The sequence below is a fragment of the Engystomops pustulosus genome, chromosome 7 (assembly GCF_040894005.1).
Source record: "Engystomops pustulosus chromosome 7, aEngPut4.maternal, whole genome shotgun sequence".
NCBI lineage: Eukaryota > Metazoa > Chordata > Amphibia > Anura > Leptodactylidae > Engystomops > Engystomops pustulosus.
The window spans coordinates 157779649-157790429 of NC_092417.1; positions in this window are offsets into that span (position 1 = coordinate 157779649).

Genomic DNA, 10781 nt, shown 5'->3' on the forward strand with positions numbered 1-10781 from the left:
TGCTATGATCCCGCATAGCGCAAGAATTGTAGAGGGAGAGCCAGTGACGTCATACCGGTTGTCTGACTGATGTGTGGGTGGAGCCAGCCATGCCAAGGGTCATGCTTAATTAGTAATCGGAGGCTCATTATGTAATCTGGCTCATTTACATATTTTTTAAAACCTTATTTCTTGCAAATGGTGACCTGATTGGACCCACTTAAAAATGGATGGGGAGGTGAGTATAAACATCTACCATCAGCTATTCTAATGGGTGATGTCCTTTAATGAATTATCCTTAGAATTTCCTTTATGTTTACTACCATATCCCATTCTTTCTAGCAGTGCATAACACTCCTATGTTGGATTATAGCTTTCCGAGCCAGGGGACTGTTTATCTCCTCTACTCCGGGGACAGACGCAGCACATCTATCAAAGACAACATCCCTCCTTCTTGTGACTAAAGGCCGTTCCCTGATGGATTTTGTGCTGTTTCTTCCTTTATTGCAAGGCTCTGGGAAATCTTTAATAAATCACAGACTTGTTTGCATGGTAAAAATCTCTCTGTTCTTCACACCTGCACAGTATTCCGTGCCACATGTGGTTTAACAACGAAAAGTTCTGCCAATATCTAGACAATAATCCAAACAATCATCTTGGAATTATAGTCTCATTTAACCGCTATGGCTGAAGAGGTTTACCCTGATCTGTTTGCATGATGTAACTTTTAAGAGTGGTATAAAAAAAATAATTGCATAAAAATAATAAAATAATAATAACAGGAAATGGAATAATAAAGTAAACAAATATATTTTTGCTACCGATTCCGGCTCAAGAATCTCAACGCCGTTTCCCAAAGGACTATAGTTATCCATATCGCAAAAAGCACAAGTCTCCGCTGACGTTATTGCCTTGAATGTTTCATTTGTCATTGCTCAAAGGTGACACATTAATTCCCAATGTCACAATGTTTTCCAGTAATGCCGTCACTTCATAGTGTGGTCTTAGGTCGTCATTAAGTCTCATGAATTCTTATTGATTCCTTGAACAAACATATGAGCAACCAGGACTGCAGAAATATTCCAGCAATCAATATCAGTAGATTTCTATAGAAAATGTTAGGACTAGCTTAACACGCAGAAGATACTGCATGAGTATCAGTGCAGTAGAAGGAGCGTGGCTGTAGACTGCTGTAGATCGGACATTTTCAGAAGTCGGGATACCTAACATGTTTATCATTTTATTTTTTATATATATGCGGGGATAATATTAATTTTTTTTTTCAGATTTTTTAAACTTTTTTGATTTTTTTTCTATTATTTCAGGCCCTCTAGGGAACTTGTGCCCTAGGGGGTCTGATCCCTTATACAGTGGGGCACATTTATTTACATTGCTGCTCAAGTTCACTGAAAGTGCATTGTCCGTCTATAATGCAGCGTGCAGTGATACGCTTAGATCGCTCACCTGAAATCATGAATGTGTCGCTTCCCCGCTCAGGTTCGACAGAGTTCACCATCTTTTTTGTGGTGCATCTTTAACATAGGGCATGCAACACAATTTCAAAGTTAAATACAGCGCTCGGTCCGAATCAATTGGACTGTCCGATGGCACGACCCCTAATTTGTGTCTCATGGAAGCCGGCGGCACTGCACCACAATAGGATCACGTGCAACACAATCATAGCACGGACACTTCTTAACCCCTTAAGGACGCAGCCATTTTGTAGCTTAAGGCTCAGCCCGATTTTTTGGATTCTGACTTGCGTCTCTTTATATGGTTATAACTTTTGAACACTGTTACTTATCAAAGCGATTCTGAGATTGTTTTTTCCTCACATGTTGTACTTCATTTTAGTGGTAAATTTTGGCTGATAAGTTTTGCGTTTATTTACAAAAAAAAAGAAAATATGATAAATTTTTTGAAAAATTTGCCATTTTCGAAATTCTAAATCATTGCGTTTTCAGGCAGATAGATTTACCACCTAAATAAGTTGCTGAATAACATTTCCCATTTGTCTACTTTACATTTTCATAATTTTTGAAATGTTTGGATAATTTATTTTGATGTCACGCGGCTTACAAATAGAATATCGCTTTTCCGGATTTTCAGAATTGACTATTTTGGGGATAAATACAGTTTTGAATGAAATTTTACATATTTAGCATCAAAACCCCCTATATAATCTACCCATTTTCAAATCTGCACCCCTCAAACTATCAGAAACAGCTTTTACGAAGATTGTTAACCCCTTGAGATCTTCATAGTAATTGAATCAAAATGGAGGTGAAATTTAGAATGGTCATATTGTTCCCTTATACGTTCATTTAGCACTAAAATTTACACATTTCCAAAATATAAAAAGAGAAAACCCACCATACAATTTGTTCTGCAATTTCTCCTGAGTACAAAGACCCCCCACATGTGGCTGTGACTTGTGTTATGGGGGCACAGCGAGGTGCAGAAGGGAAGGAGGGCGCTGCACCTGCCAGGATTTTAGTTTCCTCATTGGCCCCTTTTGAAGGCTATAAAATTTTCGCTTTTTCGTTATTGGGGCCATGTGATGCCATTTTTTTTGCGGGACGAGATGCTTTTTCCAGTGTTACCATTTTGGGGTTGGTATCACCTATTGTTGAAAATTTAGGAACTTTTTTTGAGGTCATGAGTAGAAAAGCATCAATTCTGTACTGGATTTTTTACTTTTTTTTTTTTGGTGTTCACCGTATAGACTAATAATCATGTTATCTTTATTCTATGGGTTGATACGATTACGGGGATACCAGACATGAATATATTTTCTTACGTTTTACTAAATTTGTCAAACAAAACCCTAATGTGGGGAAAAATCTATCATTTATGTATTGCCGTCTTCCAAGTGGCATAACATTGTTACATTTTTGGCTACGGAGCTGGTTGATGGCTTGTTTTTTGCGGGACATGTTGTACTTTGCACCAGTATCATGTCTGAGTACATATGGTTTTTTGATCGCATTTTATAGCATTTTTTGTGGGATTGAAAAGGTAAAAATCATAATTTTTGGAAGGTTTATAGCAGTTTTTTTTTACGCCGTTTATCGTGGGGGTTCAATAATGATTTACTTTTATTCTACGGGTTGTTACGGACGCGGTGATACTATATATGTGGGGTTTGTGTTATGATTTAGACTTTTTTTTGAGTTATATGTCTCTTTATATGTTTTGGGGGTTTGGGGCATTTTTAGTGATTTATGACTTTATTTTTTTATTGAATAACTTTTTTTTTTTAACTTTTTCACTTTTATACCATGGGACATGAAGAAGCAATCATCTGATTGCTTCTTCATGATAATATTCTGCAATACTCATGTATTGCAGAGTATTATCAGTGTTAGCCTATGCACTTGCATAGGCTGGCACTGTGCCAGTAAGATGACGTCACAGACGCCATCTTACTGGCAGTTCTTGCAGGTAACTCTGGGGTCCAGATCGGACCCCAGAGTTACTATAGCAACGATCGGCGCCCCCCGAAAACGGTTCGGGGGGGCCGATTGTGGGGGAAAGATCCCCCAGATGCATGTTAGATGCCGCGGTCGCGCTGACCGCGGCATTTAACGGGTTAAGCACCCGCGATCGGAGACAACTCCGATCGCGGGTGTTACACTGGGGTGCCGGCTATTAGTTACAGCCGGCACCCCGTGTCTCCCGATGCCGGTTCGGCTCTGATCCAGAGCCGAGCCGGCATAAGCGCCGTGGCGGATATATCCGCCACTGAGCGCTAAGTCACTGCGCTCCGTGGCGGATATATCCGCCACGGAGCGTGAAGGGGTTAAACACCTATGCAAGCCGTTTTAGCAATGAAGAACGCGAACAGCCCGACCGATGACACGGCCTCTAATTTTTGTTGCATGGAAGCCAGCGCAGCTGCGCCACAAAAGGATCGCATGCGCCACAATTGCAAAGCACACACTTATTAAATATCTGTGCAAGCCGTTTTAGCCAAGTACACTGGGAGGGATTTATAAAGGCACTTGTGCCACAATTGTGGTGTTTTTTTTGCCAAAACACTGTCTAAAATGCCTTCCACCACATTTATCAAGGCTTTTAGATCTTTTTTTTGGCACTTTCCCGACTTGTCTGATTAAGGGGGTGTGACCTAATAAGAAAGTGGCGTGGCTTGCTGGAAATGGTCCGTCCGCCCAAAATTCTGGTGCACAGTTTAGGCCAACTAAAAGTAGGCCCAAAGTAGGAACCGACAGTCTTATACTGCACCAGATTTCATCATGACAGTGATAAATCTGGCGCATCAAAAGACTAGTGTTTCCCAGCTAGAAACTGGCGGAGCCTGAGACACATTGTTAAATCCCCCCCATTGAGTTACAATACAACAGTATTGCAAAATATTGTCAAACACTGGGGCAGATTTACTTACCCGGTCCATTCGCGATCCAGCGGCGCGTTCTCTGCGGTGGATTCGGGTCCGGCCGGGATTCACTAAGGTAGTTCCTCCGACGTCCACCAGATGTCGCTGTTGCGCTGAAGTTCCCTGAGGTCCGCCGGAATGCACCATCCTATACCTGGTGAAGGTAAGTGCGAGTCCCGCGGCACTTTATTTTTTTTAAATGCAGCGTTTTTTCCAAATCCGCTGGCTTTTCGTTCGGCCACGCCCCCGATTTCCGTTGCGTGCATGCCAGCGCCGATGCGCCACAATCCGATCGCGTGCGCCAAAATCCCGGGGCAATACAGGGAAAATCGGCGCAAATCCGAAATATTCGGGTAACACGTCGGGAAAACGCGAATCGGGCCCACTGTATCTATGCTCCAGTCTTCATATGTAATACACCTATCGTAGCCTCTAACAGGCTCTGAACTGTCACTATACATGGTGAGCCCCGTCAGATGACATCACGGGGGGAGGGGGGCAATCAACATCTAAAAAAGGACAGCTTTAACCGGCAGCACTATTTACTTTCAAGGTTGGGCTTGACCAGGGAAACAGGTTAACTGCCGAGATTGGTTACCGATCCATGTCAGCTTTGTAATATAGCTGACACCCACCGCATATGGAGGGGGCTCAGCCATGAGTCCTTTCCATACCCCTTTGCCAATGACCAGCCCGTTCATTTATGTGAGCTAGTCGACAAATGGTTTAGAAACAATATTCAAATAATTTTTAGGCTCCAGGTGTATGACCATGATCCCCTCAATTTACTGAACCAGTTATGGACTAGCACCAATTTAGACAAAAGCAGAAGAGCAAAGTTGGTTGAGTGTCCTGGTTTTTGATACGATATGACTACTTTCTACCAAAATTTTAGCAATGATAAAGATAAACCAACAATTTGCTCTCCAGAATCGTAAGCCGTGTGTCTGGTAGTGGCTTAGCCTATTCATTGGTAACATTTTTAAAAATAAATTAGCCATTTTTTTTCCCTAGTGCATAAATGTCAATCACAGTAAATCTCCTATGATTTTTGTGTATTATTTGTGGAACTAAATCACGGCAAACAATGTAACTATTGAAGATCTGTACAATTTTAGGCTGTTTGTTTCTTGTCTGGATTGAACTTGTCAAGCTAATTCTCTATAGAGACATCATTGCAAATTATTGCCTTCAAATCATCTGAAAATGGAATAATTTTTTCTTAATTAATTTAATTTAAATTCAGTATGGTTTAATTATTTTAAGAACATGCACTATGTGGAACTGCCAGATTCTGACAACTGGAGATGCAACTCCATACGTATGCTGTCTTTGAGTAATTGGGATGGCATATTATGATAAATTAGAAACCCAGCATGATAATATTACATTTGCATAGCCGTGTAGTAGCCTCAATGAGGAGGTTAATAATCACATGATATTGGGGGTCATTTACTAAGGGCCCGATTCGCGTTTTCCCGACGCGTTACCCGAATATTTCCGTTTTGCACCGATTTTCCCTGTATTGCTCCGGGATTTTGGCGCACGTGATCGGATTGTGGCGCATCGGCGCGGGCATGCAAGCAACGGAAATCGGGGGGCGTGGCCGAACGAAAACCCAACGGATTCGGAAAAACCGCCGCATTTAAAAAAAAAAAATTGTCGCTCGGTACGCGCTTACCTTCACTCAGTCCGGCTCGGTGTAATCCAGTGCGTTCCGATGATCTTCAGTGCAGCAGCGACATCTGGTGGACGGCGGAGGAACTGCCTTAGTGAATCGCCGGAAGACCCGAATCCACCGCAGAGAAGGCGCCGCTGGATCGCGAATGGGCCGGGTAAGTAAATCTGCCCCATTGTGTTGCATTGGAGATTATTGACTAAGGGTCCGCAGACGGACTTTCATTGGACTTTCCGATGTTTTCGGTATTTGCGCGGCTCTGAGAGGTATTTAACTGGGTATTGTGTCGTACGTGATTTTGGCGCAGCTGCACTGGCTTTCATGCGACAGAAATCGGGGGCGTACCATTGGACGATCCGACGGATACGGACTGAGGGCGAGATTTAACTTTCAAATTGTGTCGGAAGATCAACCACTTACATGCCCCAGGAAGAAGAAGGTGAACTCTGTTGGACCTGAGCAGGGAAGTGACACATGCAGGATATCGGGCGCACGATCTTAGTGAATCGCGGCACAGTGCATGATGGTCGGACAATGCACTTTCGTGAACTCCAGCAGACGGGTAAGTAAATGTGCCCAATTATGTGGTTCTGAGTTGGGCTTCATGAGGTAAAATTTTTTTACTCAACTGGTTGTCAATAGGTGTTCTGTAGTCCTCAGTCCAGAAGATTCTAGAATATACGATAAGGATGTCTCATTGGCTCAGTAATGGTTTCCCATTTTGTGCTCCTTTTCTTGTGAACTAAGGTCCGTAAGCCCCTTTCATTAGCTACAGTAGCACCTTCTCCATCATGCACATGCCCCGTACTTTGTGGACAGTCTCATCTACACCTCCTTGTTACATGGACGGGCACCATATTATCTTCTTTGGCACCTCAGAGGATTTGAAATCATAAAGACTAAAAAGTAACAAATTGTGGTATTGTAGGGAGTGCAAAGTTACCCAACCTGAAGAACATGAGATGACAACATCCATGTTGATGCTACATGCCACAACACGAAGTGTTCCTCATTGGCTATTAATATGTGGTACCATATACTTCGGTTTCTCTGTCTAGGCTGGGGGAATTCTGTCTCTAGATTCTTTATCGATGGATAAACCTTACGGTTTACTTGATTAGGCTATCATTCCTCCACACCACTGCCAATGTGGATGGACCCCACCTATAAAATAATACTAATGATATCCTGAAGATGGTTGAACAGTATAAAAACACGCAAGGGGCTGAACAACCCCTTTAATATTCCTTTGAGAGGTTACATGTAAGTTCATATGTCTTTAGAGGTCAATATTAGCACGAATAACGCAGAAACAATATTATGATCACACATTATGATGTTTAATCAATGTCAATCCTTGAGGAATTAGATACTCTAAGTCATGGATTGATAAAAAAAATGGGGCAGATTTATCAAGCAGTCTGAAAGTCAGAATATTTCCAGTTGCCCATGGCAACCAATCACAGCTCAGCTTTCATTTCACCAGTGCTCATGAATATTTTAAAGGGGAGCTGTGATTGGTTGCCATGGGCAATTGGAAATATTCTGACTTTCAGACTGCTTGATAAATCTGCCCCAATGTGTCAATTTTTTTGCACCAGCATCTTGTTCAGGCAATACGCCAGATAAGAGGATTGGTTAGTTACTGTAAACGGTTAATGGGTAGTATATCAGTATTTTACAATATAACAATATAAGAAGTTTTTTTTTGTCAAAATTGACTTTCATTTGTATTTAAGACATGTTCAACTTTTTGCATCTAAAAGAAAGTGCTGAAGCTTGATTTTCCGCCTGGTTAGTTTTCTGATCGAGTATTTACTACATTAGGGGAAATGTTAATGATATTATCTGGCTTATTGCGGTTTTTGAGATTTTTATGGCTAATATTATTGCTAATATGATCAGCTTTCTAAACACAGAGAAGACTAAGAAGAAATACAGTGACCTTTTAAGAATTAGAGCCTGTTACAGTACAGGCAGTCCCCGGGTTACCTACAGGTTGGTTTGTACTTAAGTTGAATTTGTATGTAAGTTGGAACCTTCTATTTTATAATTGAATCTCCAGGCAAAATTTTTTTTTGTACCAGTGACAATTACATTTTCCAAATTTTTGCTGTAATGGGATCAAGGATTATCAATAAAGCTTCATTACAGACACCTTACAGCTGATCATTGCAGCCTGGGACTATAGTAACATCCAGAGAGCTTCACCAGAGGTCACAGGGGGCAGAGAGGTCAGTCTTTAACTAGGGGTCGTCTGTAAGTTGGGTGTCCTTAAGTAGTGGACCGGCTGTAATGAGGTCATCATGCTATCTTTTAACAATTCTCTTTACAGGCTTCATTGTATGATTATTATCTATATATAAAGAGGTTTTAGGACTTTTAGGCAGAAATCTATTTTGTTAGTCTTTAGAGCACAGATCACTGAAGTGGCACAGATGCGTAAAAAAAAAAAGATTAAAAGAAACATTTTTTGATGGAAGGTCCCTTAAAGTGTAAGAGTACTTTCAGATATTTTTATAATGTGTGTGGAGGGATGTGGTGAACATTTTTCTAAAATACTTCATTAACAAATTCTGCTGAGGTCTGATATTTGGGCAGTGTGCTAGCCACAAATACGGAACCTGGATCACGGCCCTATAGACTATAATGTTAAATACGGTTCTCTAAATGAGTTCCGTATAACCCTCCGCACCCCATGGTGTCCGTAGAGCACATCTTATTCTTTTCTGTTCGGCCCCATAGAAGTCAATGGAAAAAATATGTGTTACATATGGCACACACAAGTTGCGTACCATATGAGACCTGTATTCGCGGATGGTTTCCAGCAAGACCTGCAGGTGGAAGGGCATAGTCTGGCAGGGTTTTACAGAGCCTCAGATGTATTTTTTGTGGATACGAATCACAAACCTTGCTCAACAGTGTATTACAGTCCATATTTGCTGTCTGTAAATACGGCACCGCAAATACTGAAAGGGTAAAATCTGGATGTGTGCATGAGTCCTGATCGTACATTCACAGGAGCTTGTGCCCACCTGGCCTACGGCTCGCTGATCACCCCTCCCTTCTCCATAGAGCAGTGCAGGGCCGGCACCGCGACACAACGACATGTCCTAAACTTCTCCATGCACGGTCATGGAACCAGGCGCCATAGACATCAATGAGGTACTGATATGCGGCCGCAAATGGTGCAGCTGCATATCGGTCCCCATTACTTTTGCGTGAATGTACCCTTAAGTTTGTAAAAAATAAAGAAGCTACCCCTCCCTCCCCCCATAGAGATCCATATTCCAGTCTGTAAAGTGTTTGTCTATGGAGTCTGCATCAGCTCACATCTAAGCTCTCTGCATTTAATTAAACAGCTCTAAAAGCCAATCATAGCTATGGCTACTTGCTAGAGGCATCAACTTGCAGGGGCGTCAAATTGGCTTTTTGGCCACCAATCCAGCAAAACATCCTAGTCAGGCCGCCGAACCGAATGCCAAATTACACTGCAGTCAATTATTAACCTCAGTGGGCCTTGGTGAAGATAAATAAGTGTCATCAGGATCTGCTGGACACTGGAAGAGTGAGCAGGAGCAGACTAATAAATATTCTTTATTATTTTTTCATGCACCTGTTGCAAACCTAAGAGGGTTTTCAAAAAGTTTTGGAAATCTTAGAAATCCCACATTGAAACTCTACCTACATGAAGAAACAGCAATAAAATCAATGAGTAGGAAGATCTGAGGAACATAATGCAAGTAATCGTAACCTGTAGACATTGACTTACTTATGGTTCGTGAGCGCATGGCCATTTACTGCTGAATATCTTGTACTGTTAAGTAGACCAATCTCAGACCATCAGCATCACAGACCAATGATTTCCATATATAATCCTTTCTAAATTGAGCTCGATACTGCAGAGAACCTGCTTTTTTCTCTATTATGTGCCCACAAAGGCGTGTGATTTCCTACTGAACTGAAAGCGCCTAAAATATTTATCATCCATCTCTGTCAACATTGGCATAAGACCAAATCATTTCAGTCCTTTGATCACAAAACGTATATTATTTTATAGAAAAAAACAAGATTATTGGGCAGAATTTTACTAATGCTTTATATCTAAAAGGAAAAAGAAAGAAAAAAATCCATACACGAAAACACGAGTGATGGAAGCTCGCTGTGCTTGTCGATCTGCAGCAATTTTTGCATATTCCAGAAAATATGTTGTAGAAATCCTGCAAAGAAGAAAGAATAACATTTTTAGCTTATCTTCAGCTGAAAAACCAACTAAGGGGATGGGTCTTAGTAAACATCATGGGGCAGATTTACTTACCCGGTCCTGTCTCGATCCCCGCTGTGCGTTGTCCGACAAGGATTCGGGTCTACCGCGATTCACTAAGGTCCGCGTCCAATTTCCTCCATGTGTCGCTTCCCCTGCTGAGGTCCGCCGGGGTTCACCTTCTTCTTCCTGGTGCATGTGAGCGCTGATCTTGCGACACAATTTCATTTTTAAATTCCGCGGTTTGTCCGAATCAGTCGGGTTGTTCGACAGCACGTCCCCCAATTTCTGTCGCATGCAATTCAGCGCAAAAAGGAAATATTTCGGGAAACCGACAGAATCGTGGTCCGAGGACCCTTAGTAAATGTATCCCAATGTTTCTAAGTATTGATTTTATCCTACTGCAGTTTGGGAACGGTAGGGAGCCCCTTCTACAGCCAATTGTCCTCTACCTGGGATATATT